Below are 19,664 nucleotides of genomic sequence, written 5' to 3' on the forward strand. Positions count from 1 at the left end.
GGGCTGAGGGCCACGCGGGCAGGGTGGCAGAGTCCCTGTCCTCTGGTCATCCTGAAGTTTTTGTTCGGAAATGAGCAGGATCAGAGATTTCCTTTTCAAAGGGCATCATAGGCAATTTCCCGAATTGCCAGAGAGATGCTAAAACTCGCTCTGCTTTACGCGTTTGCTCAGTAGGCATCCGCTGTGTGCCAGGCATTTAACTAGGTGCTGAGGACGCAACAGAAGCATCCACACACGTGGTTTCCTCCTTCATGGAGTGTCCAGTCCAGGGAGCCAACAAAGACTAATCAGCCAGTAAGGCAGTCCGGAAGTATTTCTTGAATCCGCGTTATGTTCCAGACACGGGATAATCTAGGAAGCCAAGCAGACTCACATCGTAAATAACAAGTCCAGTCGTAACTCTGATGAAGGCTCTGCCACAGGAGGGTCTGCAATCTCAGCTTCATAGCCAGGGAGAGCTCGTCTGGAGATTCGAGGGATGGAAGAGCTTCGCCAGGTCAAGTGGACGAGAGTGCCCACCGGGTGGAACAGCACGGGCAGCCGCCCTGCGGGAGGGAGCTCGGTGACAATGAGGATGAAGGGAAGGCGTGTGCGGCTGGGGCTGCAGAGAGGGATTGGCCAGCAAATTAAGGTTGGAGGGGTGGGTGGGAGCCAGTCGGGAAAGACATCCTCATTAAAGCAGAGGAGTCTGACCCGTCGTCTTCCTGGTTGGAATGTCTTTCTTTTTCTCCTCAGCACAGTAAGTTTAAGAGCATGGATCCTGGGGCTGGACCCCCAGGGTCAGAGCCCCGCCCTCCCACTTACTTGGTCACCGCACGCATGTTACTTAACCTCTCGGAGCCTCCGTTTTTAAATCCGTAAAACAGCGAACATAATAGTTCCTACCTCATAAATTTGTTAGGAAAATTAAATGAGCTTATATATGCCAGGTGTTTAGAACAAGGCCAGACACGAATTAGAAGCACCACATAAATAAGACCTATCATTATTTCTCTATATGATGGAGAGCATCTTTATTCACCAGATGTTCCCTAATCAGTGTTCAAATAAGAAATTCGCACTGAATTATATTCAGAACACAAACAGGTCTGCATCACAAACAGAAAAAACCTGGAACGAACTATAGGTCTCTTCAGCGTCCACTTACGGTGTGGAAATGCGTGTCTCCAGCAAACCATCTTGGAAGAGGGCTCTTTGAGGACCGAGAGAAGGAAGTGCCTGCCGCTTGGCTCCGTGTGCACATGTGAGATTTTAGAAGAAAGTGTTCTCGTTAGTGATTCAGGCGATACTCAGAACGGATCTCAAATCCCTTCATCATTTCATCAGCTGATGCTCTTGAGCCGTCAGAAGGGCAGAGCCGGAAGCACCCTGGTGATCAGCGCTCGTCTGCTCTGATTTAATTGGCTACTGGTTTCTGCATGAAGTGATCACATTAGCAGAAAGTGCTGGAAGCTGAAGTAGTTAATAGACAAGTAATTAATTTAACTGAGGTGTTTCTGTGAAAATCATAAATACCGTCGGCAGCTTTTCTTTTAGAAGGAGGTGATGCGTTTTTGGTGAAGTTTTTTCTTTGGTACCTATTTCTGAAAAATGCAGATAATAAGCAGTGTTACTCTGTACCTACAGATTTGGAAACATCGGGAGTCATCGAGTCCTCCATGGACAGTGGTCTTATTACTGAATAAACGTATGTGGAAGGCTCGCTCTGTCGGAGGCCTCGTGATGGGTGCTTTTATACGATGCCTCCTTTAATCCTCGCAGTAATTACATGGAATCTTGGGCAGCTCGTGGGCCTGTGTCACCCTTCCTCTGCTCTGCTCTGTATTACAGGGGCCTGAGTCCGATAGCTGCATTTCCAGGCTCTTCTGTCCACTAGTCTGTGGCTGGGTTTGAGCGCTGGGAGGCACTGGTGGAGGTGGAGGGTGGGCTGGAGAGAGAAGCTGGGGTATTTCTCCCATCTCTCTCTGCCCGGGGCTGCATCTTCACTATGGCTCCCACTGTCACGGGTCTGGCAGGCCGGTAGTTCTTGCCACCACCTGGTGGCTGCATCCCAACACCATTCTCTCCTCCCTTGGCCTCTCCAGCCAGGGGTGGGTAGAGCTTCCTGCTCCTGCTCGTCTCTGGATTACCCCGGTGTCTGCTGTTTGGCTTAGAGATTTCATCAGCTGTATAACCAGTTCCCTGTATTAAACTCCCTCTATGAAAAATAATTGAAGTAATTGTTTTTCTCTTGTTTCATCCCTGTTGGAGTGCAGTATAATTATACCTGCTTTTTTTTTCTATTCTTTTTTTCAATATATGAGGAAACTGAGGACCATCGGGCGACTTGTCACAATGTTAAGCCCCTTAGCACAGATGTACTAATTGAATCAAAGTCGTTGCACTCCTAGGTTCATGTGTACTTCACTACTATTATACTATGGTGCCTTCATGATTTTCTAAAGAGGGGAAACCTTTTTTATAGGGCTCTTCCTCTCAGATCATCGTAGGTATCGTAGGTTTCACCACAATCCCATTTTAGTCCAGTTGGATGGATGACTTGCTGCAGAATGAGCTTGAGGGTCAACCTCTTGCCCCCTCCAGGGGCGAAGTTACTAGACCTTCATGCAGCAGATCCGAAAGATGCCCTTTTGTCTGTACGCTACAGCTGGGCCCCTTGGCAGTTCTCCACACACCCATGGAGCCACCAAGGTCTGGCCACCTTCTAGTCCAAGTGATGGTTTCCCTTTGTCTCAATTCGAATAGAAAACTGAGGTCTTTATTCTCTACCTTGAATTTACTCAGAATCAGGATAGGAATACTCTTAAATTATCATCAGGTCCCACATAAGATCAACGACTTTGGGTTTCACCATAATTTTAGGCTGAATTTTTAGACGCTTTTCATAGGAATAAGTCATAGACTAAAATGCTGTGGTCTGAAAACACCAAAGGACTCTTAGGAGACGGAGTCTTAGGACACCATTGATTTACATATAGAGGCTCTTCTTATGAAGAAGTTGGCATTTTAAAACAAAGAAAATGCCAACCGAGCAGTGGAAGAACAGCCTTTGCATTATCTCCTCCGTAGAGTAGTAAGAGTAGATGGATGGGGCCCAGTACTGGAGAGTGATGAAGTCTAGGTTAACGTGTGTGTGTGTGTGTGTGTGTGTGTGTGTGTGTAGAAGGACTACAGTGTAAAGCCATCAAAGCAGTGACTGATTTGACTCTGTGTTTAGGAAAAGAGGTAAAATTGTGTTGGTTGAACTTAGAGACAGAGGACAGAGTCTGGATGGAGGGTATGATTAAAATACCACTACAGACTGTATACATAGCACATACTGTATATTATAATACCATGTGGTAGTTAGAAGCAAGATGAAGACTAGAGCTGAGTGCCTTTGGACCGGAAGCTGCAGGTGGCTGCATGAGACAATGTGGAGGTAGAATTGATAAGATTTGACCATTGAATAGGGTAGGAGGTGAGGAGGAGAGAAAATTTGAAGGTTATTCTGAGGTTTGGAGTCTTTAGACCTCTAGCTTTCCTTTTTTCATATAATATCCACCTCAAGTCCCTTTGCCTCCTGCTGTGAAGCTTTCCCAGTACAACTGGAAACTAGTTGATAGTCATTCTTTGATGAGGACAGAGGAACCTGCCCAGCGACTTGAGCAAGGCTGTATTTCCATCTCAGGCAGAAACAGAGCAACCTGGAGATGCTGACCAAGTACCAAGACCATGGATGGAAAGTGAATGGGGCACCTTGGATCTGCTTATCACACAGGGAGCGACTCAGAATCACGGAGCTTGATAGCATTTTTATTTTTTTTTAAGTCCTCATTGGTTATTTCTGTACTTATTTATTTTGATAGTAGCTTTAGATCTCTAGGTAAGATATGAAGATCTCCCTGTAAAAATTTTGTATAGGACTAGGGGGAGTGCCCATTGTGGCTCAGCAGTAACGACTAGCATCTGTGAGGATGCAGGTTCGATCCCTGGCCTTACTCAGTGAGTTAAGAATCAGGCATTGCCTCGAGCTGTGGTGTAGGTCACAGACACAGCTCGGATCTTTAGTTGCTGAGGCTGTGGCATAGGCTGGCAGCTATAGCACCGATTCGACCCCTAGCCTGGGAACTTCCATATGCTGCAGGTACGGCCCTAAAAAGCAAAAAAAAAAAAAAAAAAAAAAAATTGGGGGGGTATAGGATCAGGCAAGGGATGAGGTAATTACCCACCTGAGACTCAGCTGAAATCTGAAGCAAGCCTTGCAGGGTGGTCCCCCTGCCTAGCAAACCCCTGCCAACCGGCCAGGCTGGTCTCCGCACTGCCTGTGGGCAGGTCACGCCGCCTCACCTGTCCTTGCTCCTGCCGGTCTCTCACCTGAGGACGTGCTCCTTGCACCTCTCAGATCCTCCCCGTCCTCAGACCTGGGTGCCTCCTGGTGCCCCAGCATCCTCCTCAGTGGCGGGCTCTCCTTTAAACTATGGCACGGTGCCTATTTCGCGGGATTCTGGACGTCATCATATCTCGCGTGCTGTGACCCTGTCACTTTTCCAACTGTGTTAGTCTTGTCTTTCCAAGTATCTCACAAGCTCCTTGAGATACCCTTTATCATCCTTCACTACACCTCGTATCGGGTGAGTACCTGTGGAATGATGGGTTTAGCGCGGAAATGTCGCCCAGCTCCTAGCCAGCCCACCCGCTTAGCTACCCACCTTGGCTTTTCCTTCTTGAGCTCCTGGGCTGCCTCCGCTCAGTACACTTTCTGAACCCTCAACTGTTTCTTCCAGGGCGTAGAGAGCTCCCGACGGGGTGGTGCTGAGGAGGGAGGGAGAGAGAAAGAAAAATGTGTGTAGACACACAGCTTGTTCTCTGACCTGGGAAAACCTGTTTGCCAGAAGTTACCCAAAGGCAGAGCTGCTCAGGACAGTTATCAGTTCATCTCCAGACTCTGAGAGGCCGTAAAACCACAACACAAGAGGAAATGACAGGAGCCAAGAAGTTCTTGGTGAGACATTTGGGTAAAAAGGGTTTTCTGCTTTTCCCTTCATTAGCTTCAATATCAATGAGAGACCAGCCGCTATTATTTCTTGAGCCAGAAATGTGATGGCAGCTTCTCGCACATGCTGAAATTTTCACCACGTGTAGGTTATTATTTCATATTCCACTAAAAATGAGAAACCTTCAATCAAGAGAGTTTAAGCAACTTAAACATCAATAAATTGCCTCCTCCAAGAAGCCTTCCCTGGACCTTCGGGATGGGTTTATACGCATTATATCTCCCATGGCAACCCGTGGCTCTCTTTATCGCAGCTCCTGCATGTTGTTTTATGTAGTAAGTGTAGTAAAAATAATGTACGAATCTGCTTTACGTATCTCTCTCCTCCATTAGATTGCAGCTTCCTTGAGGATCAAGTTCCGTTTCCACGTCTAGTGCTTTTTTCTCTGTGTTACGTTTCCACTGGCACTTCCATGCGTGCCATAGACCTGGGGGCTTTAAACCACAGAGTGCCCCTCCGTCATCCAGAAGGATTACTGGTTTTGGAATGGAGTCAAGGTTACTCAGCCTGTCCTCCTTCTGTATGGAAGTACTGAGGGTACTGAGGGCATCTTTCTTATGCGACACCTGCCGCACGGCGTTTTAGTGGATGGGAGGCTGTTTCCAGGGCTTAGCATCAGAGAGGATCACTTATGGTTATAATTGCTCCCTGGCAGAAAGGTTGCCACGGACACTGGAGAACATTCACGGTTAATTTCCTTGAACCGTGGCTAATGGACAAATTGCTCGGCCATGGAGACGCCTCGAGCTGAAAGCACGTAAAGAGATGTAAGGGGCGAAGCAGGCCACGGGCTTTGCCCCAGGATTCCGAGGAGGTTCGTGGCCAGGAGAAGGCAGGCAGCTGTGACTCACTGGGTTGGCCGTGGGTGGCGTTGGACTCAGCTGTCACAACTGGGCTGACATCCGTAGCACATGCAATTGACATGGGTGCAGAGATGCCGCCAGCCCGTGGAGGGTGTGTGCCAGGGACAACCAGGGTTTGAACCTGTGGGAGGAAAGCCTAATGGGGGCGCCAAACAGTAGCAGCAAGCCCGCTCCTGCGGCCCAGCGTCTAAAGAGGCTCAGCTGACTTGGAGCAGGTCGCAGGGGTGCTGCGACTTGTCCTACATCACAGAGAATGTTAGAGGCCAGGCTGGGACGCCCAGCTGGACGGTCAGACGCTCAAGCTGGCGCCCTCTCCGTAGACTCGAGAGAAGGGGAGACACAAGCAGATCTTTAGGACGTTGTGAAATCAGATTCGGAACACCCCGACACTGGGACAGCTTGCTTCTTCCAGGCGCAGGTCTTTGGGGTGTTCCGTGGCTGCAGGGCCTCGAAACAGCAGCTCGGCCTCGTTTCCTGGAGGCGATTCTTACAGAGGCAGTCAGAGAGCTGTTGCGGTAACGCCGCCACCACGCATGCGCTGGTGTCTGTTGCTGCATCAGAAACAACCACGTGATGCACCCACGCAAGGAGAGATCTCAGTGGGATCTCTTCCTGTGCAGCTAACACTCCCTTCAAACAGGAAGCAGCGGTGTGTGATTAAACTCTGATACTCTGTACACTGATTTTTTAAAGATAATAAACAGCTCGAATATGCCGAACACTTCATTTATTCAGCATATGCTTGGGCGAATCCTGTCTCATGTGGCCTTTGCGGCTGCTTCTGCATAACTTAGGAAGCGCTCCCAGTCCCCCATTTTGCAGACGAAGAATCTGAAAACCAGAAACGTTTGCTGACTTGCCCAAGATCACACAGCACTTACTGTCAGAACCAGGACTGGAATTTCATTTCTTTATGTAGTGTTTTTGTGTAGTAAAATTCACAACCTCTTATCTGAGATCCAACAAAAACAATAGAAGTCTATTTTTTTTCTTTTTTTTTTTTTTTTTTTTTTTTTTTAACCTTTTAGGGCCGTACCCTCTCAGCATATGGAAGTTCCTAGGCTATGGGTCGAATCAGAGCTGCAGCCACTGGCGTACACCACAGCCACAGCAACTCAGGATCTGAGCTGCTGTAACCTACACCATAGCTCGTGGCAATGCCGGATCCATAACCCACTGAGCAAAGCCAGGGATCGAACTTACGTCCTCATGGATACTAGTTGGGTTACTGCAGGGCCACGACAGAACCCCCCCCCCCTTTTTTTCAGAATTATTTGGTGGCAAACCTTTACCTGTCCTGAACTATGTTGGCAACGAAAGCGGTTTGAGATGTTGTCAAGCTCTTTAATGTCCTCTGTGAGGGCGGCTATTCATATATTGTTTTACTAAAATTATAATGTGTTCAGTTACAGGAGGCCTCAAACCAGTGTGTTGTATGGTTATATAAGCCATCTTACCTTTCCAAAAAACCTGTGATTTCCAAAGCTCATCCAAACAGCAGAGTTTTGGGTGATAACTGTAACCCTGAGCCGTCTGGCTCTGCCGTCTAAGAGTCGGGAAATGAACTCTTCGTCTTAGCTAGACATAGTTGATTGTCGACCAGAAGTGCCGGGCACGTGGTACTCCTGCTGACTACGTTAGGCTGCCGTGAAGTAGCCTTAATATGGAGGCAGCTCTGTTGCGAGGGTTAAATGGGATCATTCAGGCGCGTCGTCTGTCGCAGTGTCTGGCTTGTAGGACACGTTCTGTGCCTGGAGTGTTAGAGGGTCCCTTTCGTAATAAACTTCGTACCCCTGTGAGGAAGCGATGAGGCAGAGAGGTTAAGTAACTTGCCCAAGGTCACAGGGCTAGTAAGTGGCACCGCCAGGCCTGGACACCCAGACTGTCTCTTCCACCCAAAGCATATGCAAAACCAGTAGGGAAGAGAGAATTCTGGGATCTTCCAGGGGCTCTAGAAATCCTTCCAGAGCATCATTATGAAAATTAATTACCGAAGCATTGGGCTGTAGCATGTGGAAGTGCTGTTTAATAGCCTGCTGGTTAAGCCAGCTTTTGCTGGCTACAGACAGAGAGGGAGAGGGAGAGGGAGAAGTCTCGATTAGAGAATGCCTTATAAATTAAAATGTTGGAATGACTAAATGGAGTGATTGGCAAACCTCTATTCCAGAGAATTCTTCCAAAAACAGTAACTTTCTTGGATGGACTCATGAGGTCTTCCTGGGAATCAGAGCAAAGAAAAGACTTTTCTTTCCTTTCCCAGGACTTTCCCCTGAAATTTTGTGGGTTAGGCCGATGAAACCTATGGTTTTTTTCCGGGGGGTGGGGGGCAGTAATCACGACTTACCTGTGTTGAGAATTTGCCCTACGCCCATCCTGCCAGCCCCCCTCCCCCCTCCAGAGGCTTTTTTTTTTTTTTTTTTTTTGCCTTCTCGATGGCCTTACTTTGAACCTAAGACTTGTCATTTTCCAACCACACGTTGAAGGTGGATGCCCTTCTGAGCGTGGGGAGGTGGGAGGGCGGAGAGGGCAGAGGGCGAGGATGGAAGCGGGCAAGATGCAGGGATGGGGGATGAGAGGAGGGCGGCGCTGGCCTCGCCAGCGGCTTCTAATCCCGCAGCTCCTTCCTGTCCCGGCTCCCATCCCAGATGGTGGGAGGAGAGCTGTGGTCTGTCAGGACGGGCTGGCGAGAAAGCGAGCCCGTCAGCAGCTAAGCCTCGGATGAAGGGGACCTGGGTGCCATTGTGCTGGCAGCTGCTCGGCCTGCCCGTGTGCTGGGCGGCATCGGCTCACGCCTGGCCTTATTGGCTGTTTGGGATGCGGCCCTTCCAAGGGGCCCCTCCCCCAGACTCCTTGACATTTGTCCAGAGATTAATTGGGCTAATCCCCTTCTTGGAAGAATAGGTGGGCGAGTGTGTGTTCGGGGAGGGCGAGGAGGCGGGCTGGGGCTGGAGAGGCGAGCATTAATGAAGGCGCTGGGGCTTGCCGCAGCCTTTGAAGGAAGAAAAGAGCAAATTTCTCTGCTGTTCCCGGACAAGGCTGACAGGTGGGCAGGGAGACTGCAGTTCTTCTGTTCTGCCCGGCTTTGCCAGAAGGTCTGTGCACACCAGCGGTAACGACTTCTGACAGCACCAGCTGTCACTCAGGGAGGAGGCACTCCCAGCGCACCTTGGCCTGCCAGTCTTGTCTCTTGTAGCGCAGGCAGGAGGTGGGAGCCCCAGGATGGCCGTCCTGGCTGCCCCCCACCCCCCCAATAAAGCCACATTGCTCAGATGACTTATCTGGGATATTGATAAACGTAAAGTATTTACATTTCCATTTCATTTTGAATCAAGATTCAAAACAAGCACCGTTGCATCATTTGAATTGTTGGTCCAGGGAAGGCAGGGGACCACGGGCGCTGATTTCTTGTGCTGTATGCGGCTGTCCGTTTTGGGGGGGCAAGCAAAGCTTCTCACCTTATTCTAATAATAACCGGCATTTATTGGGAGCTTATTAGGTGCCAAGACATTGTTCTTAACATTTTTATGTGTATTCATTAATGTTTTTATTCGTAACAACCTGTATGAAGTAGATGCTAATATTGTCTTCGTTTTACGGAGCTAGTAACCTGCCCAGGGCCATTTGTAAATGGCGACACCAAGACTCAAACTCCTACAGTCCCGTTCGTGGCCTCACCCTCTTAACCGCTGCAGGGGCACTGCTGGCAGAGAAAAGGAAATCAGCCTTTTGCTTGGCTGGTCTCGGGTTAGAACATGACTTCAGTGAGATCGAACAGTTAATTGAGGCTAATACATCCCAGGAGAACCGAGAATAAAGAGCCATGGAAATACACTGAGGCCCCTGGGAACCTCTGAAAGATACGTACCTAATTGTGCCGTAGGTGGAGAGTCTCTTCCAGCTGTAGCAGGATTCCAGTCAGGTGCTGTGTTCTTTGTAAATTGCGGCAGACACTGGCATAATGAATGTGAAAAGAGTGGTTAATCAAGTGAATTTATAAGAAGAGAGTTCTTAAAGTGGGGCTTCTATTGATGCCCATTAAAAAAAACCAGTGAGGAATTTGAAAACGGTCACGGCGAGTTGAAAGGAAATCTGAAAGGTAGGAATGTCTGTTCATCCTTCTGTGAGGTTAAAATCACTAGGTCACAGAAGCGGTTTTGGGGGGAACTGAGATGACAGATGCTGAGGTCTGTGGTCTGGAGCACATGAGCAATTTTCAGCTTAGGAGCTTCTGACTTAACTCAGTCTCTCCCGTCAGTGTGCGCAGCCGCTGTCCACCCAGCGCGGCACACAGGCGGCCTCTCCTTTTCCAGCGTCGTCATCTTTTTTTGTTTTCTCCTGTTGTGAGGACCAGTTTCTGGGCACTAGAGGCCGGACCAGATGCTCAAGTGCGGTGAGGATGACAAGGGAGAGTGGATGTAGGGTCTCTGCAAGCGTCCTGAGAAGGAAAGCTGTCCTCACTCGAGGATGGGAACGGAAAAGGTGCTGTGCCAGGAGGATCCAGTGAGTAGGTAGCCACACTGCGCTAGTGCCCAGGCTGCGATGCCGAGAATGGGGCTTCCGCTGTGTGGCCACGGCTACTGGTCACCGCGTGTCCAGCACCGGGCGGTAGGGATGGGGAAGGAAGGGACGGCACCATCCCGCCACCTTGGTGCCAGCCCCTCCCTCTCTGCTTTGCTGCCAGGTCCTTTTGCCACGTCCAGGGTCAGCCTCCTTGCTGTAGGAGGGAAGGGAGAAAGGAAAGGAGCTTGGTGTCCTCACTTCCTCGTTTCTCCTTTGCATCCTTTTCCCAGTTCAACCGTGTAGCCCCCTCTCACTTCCCAGCTCTGCCCTCGCCCCATGCGTTCTCACTTCTCACTTGGACCTGGGAGAGGCTACCATGCTGTTGACTCCTTAAGACAGAAAACGACTTTAGACTCTTTAAAAAATCAGTTTTATTGGCATCGAGGTGACTTACAATGTCGTAGTTGCAGGTGTACAACAAAGTGCAGCAGCCGTATATGTACAGATATATATCTCCCTTCTTTTTCAGATGCTTTCTCCACATAGGCTATCACCGAGAATTGAATAGCAAAAAAAAAAAAAAAAAAAAAAAAAAAGAAAAGAAAAGAAAGAAAGGAAAACAGACTTTAGCTCTTTGCCTCTGTAGTGGGGACCCAGGAGGAAGGCCTCTAGGTCACTGCCATTCCACTGCGCCTCCAGACACTGAAGTGCCTGTTGGCGCCAGCGCTGTGCCACCTGCCTGGTGTCTTGTCTTAAACAACAACAAAAACCAGTTTAAAAAAAACCCAGCTTTATTTTTTTAACTATTTTATTACAGTTGACTTATAATGTTCCATCAATTTCTGCTGTACAGCAAAATGACCCAGTTATACCTATATACACATTCTTTTTTTCATAAAAAACCCAACAAAATAGCAAACTCTAGCACAAAAAGAGAGAGACAAAATGACGTAGAAACTCCCGGGTCTGCCGGTGTGAGGCTCAGTCCTCTGCACTCGGGCAGCTGGCTTTGGGTGTTTATTCCCAGACAGGGGTCCGGCTGAAAGTTTTCTATGCCCAGAAGAAAATCGATGCTACAGCTGGTCAGTTGGAACCTGTTCCAAGCCAAAGGCTTCCAAATAAACTGTTCTTTGTCTGAGTTGAGGATGACTAGCCACATCTCGACACACTGAGTCTTTAGTTTCCGACAAAACGCTCCATGGTTTTCAAGGTGCATCACTTTTTGCAGGAAGGTCGATGTCTTACTCCTACAGGGAAGGTCATTCCCCATCCGTCTGCCTTTGTGTTAACAGGGCTTAATTTGATGGGGGACAGGCTCGAACCCCGTCTCTCCAAGGCGCCCGTACCCTGCAGCTCACCTGCCTTTGACTCACGTCAGACGCGAACTCCTGGTTGGCACAGGCTACGTTTTAACGTATTTTGAAGCTTAGCGCAACGTGACGTCCTTCCACCCTAACCCTGTCCGATCCATTTTCCGCACGGCAGCCAGAGAGAGCTGAAGACGGCGATCAGATTCTGTGACTTTCTCGCTTAAAACTCTTCCGGCTCCCACGGCCTTGACGTCCGGTGTGCGTGCAGCTCCTGGCTCGGGCTCTTCTCCAGCCTTGCTCCAGCCTTTGCTCGGTTCTCTGCTGCCTCGGGTCCTGGAGCTCGCTCATCTGCCCGTCTAGAATGCTCTTCTCCCGGCTTTTGCAGAGCTGGCTCCTTCTCTTGCCTCAAGTCTCAAATGCTTAAATGTCACCTTAAATGTCAGCGAGACCTTTCCCTGAACACTCCGTGTGAACTAAGCCTTCCCTGTTCCTCTCTGTCTCTGCGGCCTAATTTCCTTCTACTCTGCATCACAGTTGGCAATGACTTCATGGACTCATTCTGCGGGCTCTGTTTCTCCCGTTAGAATGCAGGTGTCATGAGAACAGGCGTCTCGTCTGTTCACAGGTGCATCTTTAGCACAAAGAGTAGTGCTTGGCGTGGAGCAGTGGTCCACACCCGTGTGTGTGAAAGAACAGATGAACAATCGGAGAGATTTTCTCACAGCCATTGCCAAAGAGGAAGGACGGGTACAGATTTCTACTAAGGGTTTGAAACTCTGATGTGTCCCCAGGTGGGGAGAGCATGAGCCCTCACCCTTGCGAACAGCCCAACCACAAGGCAGCTCTTACTGGAAGGACACTGCTTGAGGGCAGAGACAGTGTCCAAGGGTCCCAGGGCCTCTCTGCTGCCCACTTTCTTCTGCTGAGTACTCTGTCTTTCCAAGCTGGGCATGGCCAGCCTGCCTTTGGATGCTCTAAGCATGAAAAAAAAAATGGATTGGAGAGTCTCACTCCTGAATTGGGGAAATTCCTACTTATAGCTCTTTAAACAAAGTATCTGCTTTTATTTTTTTTTTAATCGAGATGTAACTGACATAGGACATCATGTTAGTTTTAGGTGTACAGCATAAGCATTCAATATATGTGTATGTTGCAAAATGATCCATACAGTAAACCTAGTTATCATTCATCATCGTACATAGTTACATTGTTTTGCTTGTGATGAGAACTTCTAAGACCTCTTCTCTTAGCAACTTTCAGATACTCAATAGAGTAGAATTAACTATAGTCGCTACATTGACCATAGAGAATAACCCCCACCCCAACACCCATGTTATATAGAACATTTGAAATGTATTTTCTTGGACAAAGATGCTCTTTCATGTTAAGCTTGCTCTTTGTTTCTATTTACAGTGCTTCCTAGAATTTTCGATGTGGCATTTGGGTTATGTTCCTATAGCACTATTCATGATATAACAAACGTGGACTCTGAATAGGAAAGGACACAGATTGTTCTAAGGAAAAATGTATTTCATCCCTGCATTAGCAGCTCTTTTGAGATGGAGAAAATCATTTCCTAAATTGTGGCCTCAGGTGATAATCTCCAAAATAGACTCTCCTCTCTCAGGGAAAGGCGTGCAGTCCTTGTTTTGTTTATTGCCTTTAAGTCATTTATGGATTTACAGCCACCCCACTGAGCACCAGCTCATCTCTGCCAGGTGCATTGGGCCTCAGTGGGTTGGGAGTGAAATGTGGGTCCCGGGCAGGGAAGGAGATGGAAACCGCAGTCACAGTTTGTTTGCTCACAGATGTTCACATGATAGAAGTTGAAATCTGAGAAGTGGCCTCTTTCTCTTTGTATCTGACAGAGACAAAGGAAAACAGTGGTGTGGGGGTTGGGAAGGCACGGGGCCGGACGCCGTGAGAAGAACTGGGACTCTCCATGTTCACCAGCCCCGGCAAGAGAATAAACTCATCGCCAAGAGTATTGATTGTCATTCTCAGAAACACAGACCTGGGTCTTTGGCTCTTGATGATTCACCAGCAAGTGACTTTCCCACAGGAAGGAACGAGGGCTGGTCCTGGATGAGGACCTGACCATTGCTTTCTCTCCAATCCCAGTTCCCCGCATTGCTGAGGGACTCGGCACACGACATCAGGGCCAGGACAGCGCCTCGGGCTTTGTGCCACTGCTAAGGTGCCGGCTACAGATCCCCCGGCCACTGCTGGCTGTGCCGTCAGCTCTGGTCTGTGTTTCCCGCAGCGACCTGTCACCTTGTGGTATTGCGATCTCTGTTGCCTCATGCAAGAAAGGTGGGACGGTGCGAGTGAAAGAGTGATCTCTGTGACTTTCTAGGCTTGGGCTTTCTGGGCTGGAGATTTAGAAACTGCCCTGTTTCCCCTGATGTGTGGCGCTCCTGTAATCATGGTCAATGATCAAGTGAATAATTGCTTCTGGAGTTCCCGTCGTGGCGCAGTGGTTAACGAATCCGACTAGGAACCATGAGGTTGCGGGTTCGATCCCTGCCCTTGCTCAGTTGGGTTAAGGATCCGGCGTTGCCGTGAGCTGTGGTGAAGGTCGCAGACGCGGCTCGGATCCCGCGTTGCTGTGGCTCTGGCGTAGGCCGGTGGCTACAGCTCCGATTCGACCCCTGGGCCTGGGAACCTCCATATGCCGCGGGAGCGGCCCAAGAAATGGCAAAAAGACAAAAAAAAAATCATAATTGCTTCTGCTTTATGATTTTTATGGCCTGCACAGCTAGGTTTCTTTTAGGTTTGGTTGAGTCAGTGTTTAAGATGCTTTTCCAATCTATTATGATTCTTCTAAAGATTGTACTCGCCGCATCATACATTAATGTTACCCTGGGATCTCAGATTGGGCATTTCTGTCCTCTCCCTTGTCCCGGTAGCTAGAGCTTGCTTCTCTGGAAGCTGCAGTGCGGACAGGACCATGCTCGATTTTCTAGGCCAGCAGACGTTGTTCTGTTGATGTCGCCAAATGTTCTATTTTTGATCAGTGTGAAACTGAAAATAACCATATATATGTAATTTAGCTCAGATCCCTTACTTTCTCTCAAACTTTCACTTTATGAATAATAATTGTAATATGTGCTCGTCAGGGCAGGCTTACTGCTGTATAAACCCCCCCCCCACCCCATTTCAGTAGCTTAACACAATACAAATGTGTTTCTTATTCAGATGAGACGGATGGAGGTGTTCCATTCGGTCAATCAGAGACTCAGGGCTTTCCATCTTATGGGTCCACCTTCTTCTAGAGCCCAAGTGACTTGTCTCTTCAGCTGGCGGTAGGAAGAGGGTTAATATTATTAAGCATTGGAGCTGGTTACAGCTCAGACCTGGAGGAGCCCCCATTACGTCCACTTCATTTTATGGACTAGAATTTGATGACACAACCAAACCCTTGTATGAGGGGCTTCCAAATATAGTCTAGGTGTGACAGCCAGGTAAAAAAAAGGAGGACATAGATATTGGCAAATGCCAGCAGTGTTTACCATATCAAAACTAAAAAGAAAAAAAAAAAAAGGGAAACCCCTGTTTATTGTTTAATATAAGACACTACATAATTTTTCTTTAAAGGTGACATTCAACTGCTATAAACGCTGTAAATTTCGTAATAGCCACACGTGCCACCAGAGCAACATTAAATGCAGGGTCAGATTGTGCAGAGTCAGTGTTTGTCCAGTGACAGCGCTTGTGAGCTCACTCGGTGGCCTTATCTCCAGCAGCATCTCTGTCCAGAGGTGACTCAGGAGCTCCTGGAGTGGAAGCTGCAGCCAGTGCAGATGTTTCAGGACAGTTACGGTGCAACAACACCCTTGATGATGGCCTGATGTCTGCTTCTGATGGCGATGAGTTTAGCACATAGATTCTTTATTGACTGGCTCACAACACTGAATGAACTTCACGAACAGCAGTTAAAGACAGGCTCATTTACTTAGGATTTTTCTTCTTTTAGCTTTCTTCAGAGATTTCTGGGGTAGTGACAGATTCCCTTAGCTAGTTAAGGAAATTCATCCTAACAGTCACCTTGGGACTGCCAAGGTCGCAGACATTAGGATGTTCTGCATTACTCTACCTTTGACCGACACTGAACCACTGGAGTATCTGGGCTACTGAATACTGGGTTATCCCACATCGACTGTTTAGTAAAGGGATCTACGTCTTTTCGGTCCTTGAGCCCTGGGACTTGTTTTATTCGCATTGAGCCCGTAGCTCCTGGCTTGTCTCAGATGCTATAGGCCTTCAACAAATGCTCTGCAGTGGTTTTGGAAGTGTGGCCTCTGGACGGGGGACATCAGCATGACATGGGAACCTGTTAAAAATGCAATTCTCAAGCCAGTTGTACACCTACTGGGGGAGAGCCCAGCAATTTATGTTCTGACCAGCCCTCCATGCTGATGCATGCTGAAGCCTGAGAACGACTCCATGCTGAAACTGAAATGGATGCATCCTAGTAATTGGGTGTGTGTGTGTGTGTGTGTGTGTGTGTGTATTGGGTACGTCATTATTGTTCAGTGTTCTCAATCACATTTAATTTGTCCTTGGTTTTAGTTCAAGTTTAAATAAAATGCATTGAGAACCTTTTTTAGAATTGGATGTTCCTTTGATTTATCCATAAAAATGGCATTTCTTCATTTTCCCCAGATGTCCCATAAAATCCCAATTGAAACCTTGATTTTGGCCTGATTATGCTGGTTTTAGACTTTTGGCTTGCAGAACTATGAGAGAATAAATTTCTGTTGTTTATGTCATTAAATGTGTAGTAATTTGTTAGAAAGACAGAACGTGAATACAAGCAGAATTCTCTAATTTTTTTTGTTTTTGTACTTATTAGCAAAACATTTTGAGCATACCGTCTAAAATGTTTACTCATAAATATTTGTATGTAATACTATGCTGATATAAGATATAACTAATGATACACAAAAAGGAACTTAAAATGAAGTAATAAGGGAAATAAATAACATCTTGTGAGTAATTTCCTATTACTGATATAAGAATCTTATATTTCTGAGTGTTGCTATATTTTAGTAAAAGCCATGTGATTGAATATGATTCGTTAGTTTAAAAAGTTTAACACTTGACGCTTTGTTAAAGATCTCGCTCAAAGTTTGGTTACTTAGATATTTTATTCTAACGGCTGTTATAGCTGGAAAAAATACGCAAATCCAAAAGAAAGGAGTACATCCTTCCCTAGGCTAACTAAGTCAGGACTTTCTTTTATTGTTTCTTTCTATATTGCTTTGGTTTTTAGGGCCGCACCTGGAAGTTCCCAGACTAAGGGTCCAGGTGGAGCTGCACCTGCCGGCCTACACCACGGCCACAGCATCATGGGATCTGAGCCTTGTCTGCGACCTACACCACACCTCCCAGCAACACCAGATCCTTAACCCACTGATCAAGGCCAGGGATTGAACCTGCATCCTCATGGACACTACGTTAGATTCTTTTCTTTTTTTTTTTTTTTTTTTGTCTTTTTCTTTTTGAGGGCCGCACTTGTGGCATATGGAGGTTCCCAGGCTAGGGGTCCAATCAGAGCTACAGCCACTGGCCGACACCACAGCCACAGCAATGCCAAATCCTCAACCCACTGAACGAGGCTAGGGATCAAACACGCAACCTCATGGTTCCTGGTCGGATTCCTTTTTGCTGCGTCACGACGGGAATGCCTATGTTGGGTTCTTAATCCACTGAACCATAATGCAAACTATTGCAAATGATTTTTTAATCTCATTCAAGTAACGCATTTCCACCTTAACCTTGTTAGTTGCTGTTATAAACTAACCAGTTGTTTTAAAGTCCCTAAACTGTTAACAAATAGGTTCAGCTCATATTCACCTAGCAAGTAGGTTCAAACCCTACTGAATGTCTTTATTTGGAAGATTTGAAAATAGATGCAAGTCTTTAAAGAAAGAAGGTAAGAGAGTATTTTAAATGAAACATAGTGTTTTCAGACAACAAGACCATGTGATCATGGAAATATTTCTAGAATCTCTTTTGAAAATATTCTCTTTTTTTAAGAGTGCCCATTGTGGCTCAGCGGTAATGAACCTGACCAATAACCATGAGGATGTGGGTTAGATCCCTGGCCTCGATCCGTGGGTTAAGAATCTGGTGTTGCCATGAGCTGTGGTGTAGGTCACAGACCCAGCTTGGATCCCACGTTGCTGTGGCTGTGGCGTAGGCTGGCAGCTACAGCTCCAATTCAGCCCCTAGCCTGGGAACCTCTATATGCCATGGGTGTGGCCCTAAAAAGACAAAAAAAAGAAAAAGAAGGAAAATGTTCTCTTTTGTAAAAGGCAATTTCCAAATTCATTGCTAAAGTGCTCCCCTGTCACGGAGGGGCAAGTTGAAAAGGATAAAGAGAACGAAATCTTTAGAAAGTTAGTTAGTAGACTCATAGTTTTGAAAACACATCTTCGATGCCGGGGTTAGCAGTCTTTTATATTACAGAAAACAGAAGATTTGCACCCTCGTCTTCTTGTAAAAGAGGGCTGTGAAACGCTCCGTGTGTGACAGCCCTTCGGGACTGCCCTGAAATAGCCAAGGAGCCTCTGTGGAGCACAGGACTTCCTGGATGCCGCTAGCCTGCTGCCAAATACCCAAGGCAGTTAGTGAGCAGGAATCGAATGTGTGTGGGTGTGGGGAAGGGCGTTTGCTCTGAGCGCTGTTTTTAAAATGCTTAGAATTCGGGCCAAGAAAGACGCCTGCGAGAGGAGAAGAGGAAGCTCCTTCCTTCCCCGCAGAAAACCAAGAAATCTTTACAAAGCTGGTTTCTTTCCCATAATCCTGAGGTCCTTTCAGACTCCCAGGCATTTTCTAAAGCAGGACTTGCATCTTCTCCCCACTGCTGGTGTCAGTCTTAAAAGGGCAGGTGGCCCTGGGGGGGGGATTATCGATGGCTGTTGAGTAGGGACTCGAGGCCCAGAGGAGACACTCAGCCCGCCAAAGGTCACAGGAGTCAATCACAGCTTAGGACCTAGGACATGAGCTGGAGCTTCAGTCACTTGAGCACCCAATTTTCCAGGACAGCAAGAGCTGACTTCTCCTCAAAGATGGATCCTTTTTCTGTGGCCTCTGACACCCCATTTTTCTTCATTACCTAGTCGCCGCGCTCAGGAAGAGCCAAGGGTAGTCTTCAGGGGCCGAAAAGAGAAAAGTCAGGGGGTTCAACTATGACACATTGTGTGAACGGAAAGGGACGTGTTCTCATCCACAGACTGTCAGAAGAAATAACAATGAAACATTTCACTCAAAGGAAACAGATTGCTTTAGGGAGAGAAATGAGAGTTTCCAAATACTGTGTGCTACTGTCTATGCCCTAGACTGGGCCTTAACCCATGCCTTCCCCAGGGGCGTAAACAGCACCCCGTGGATGGTATCGTGCAGACTCCTGTGCCCCGCATGGGCAGTGCCAGGCACATCATAGCTACTCCGCAAATATTTGCTGGGTGGATAAATGTATTGGCTGCTCTCCTCAACTTCCAGAATCATTCCCCTGATAGCCTGAAGCTCTGATCTTCCTGGTAGGGATGCCAAAACCTGGGGGGGATGGGGTGACCTACTGTTTCCAAGGCAGGTACCATGATTATCTTCCTTCCACAGGTACCTGTGTGAATGGCTAGTGTACTGAGGCTTCAGGAACCAGAGTGCCTCTGGGGCCACCTTTGTCATAAAGCCCTGACCTGCTCTGTTGCCAAATAATGGTGCTTTGGCTTGGACCTGCTGAATAGCGGCCATCCCGCTAGCCATTCACCAGCACTTTTTGAAGACCTACTATGGCCAGGCATTAAGCTCTGCTGCCGGGAAGAAAGAAAAACGATATAGACTCTGATCTCAATCCGTTCATTATTTAGGACCTGGCAGCCTCTAGAAGACTGGGGCTTGTGGTAAGTAAGTCTGTCTACCAGGATAGGGGCTGCCCAAGGTATGTG

At 47.7% G+C, this 19,664-nt stretch overlaps 1 protein-coding gene across 11 annotated transcripts in view; it reads left to right on the forward strand.

Annotated features, from left to right (window-relative positions):
* Positions 1-19,664, forward strand: part of RASGEF1B (RasGEF domain family member 1B) — a 699,288-nt gene that overhangs the window by 432,571 nt on the left and 247,053 nt on the right. Inside the window, exon 1 of one of the 11 annotated variants that reach the window (XM_084970671.1) lies at positions 19,336-19,619. The exons of the other annotated variants lie outside the window; for them this stretch is intronic. The gene's annotated coding sequence lies outside the window, so the exon portion shown is untranslated. Of the gene's footprint in view, positions 1-19,335; positions 19,620-19,664 lie in introns of those variants that run through there. 11 annotated transcript variants of the gene reach the window in all.

Source organism: Sus scrofa, chromosome 8 (assembly GCF_054392235.1).
Source record: "Sus scrofa isolate SSC_HxYL_T2T_F1_AM1 chromosome 8, Sscrofa_HxYL_maternal_Yorkshire_Landrace_v2.0, whole genome shotgun sequence".
In the NCBI taxonomy this organism is placed as follows: Eukaryota; Metazoa; Chordata; class Mammalia; order Artiodactyla; family Suidae; genus Sus; species Sus scrofa.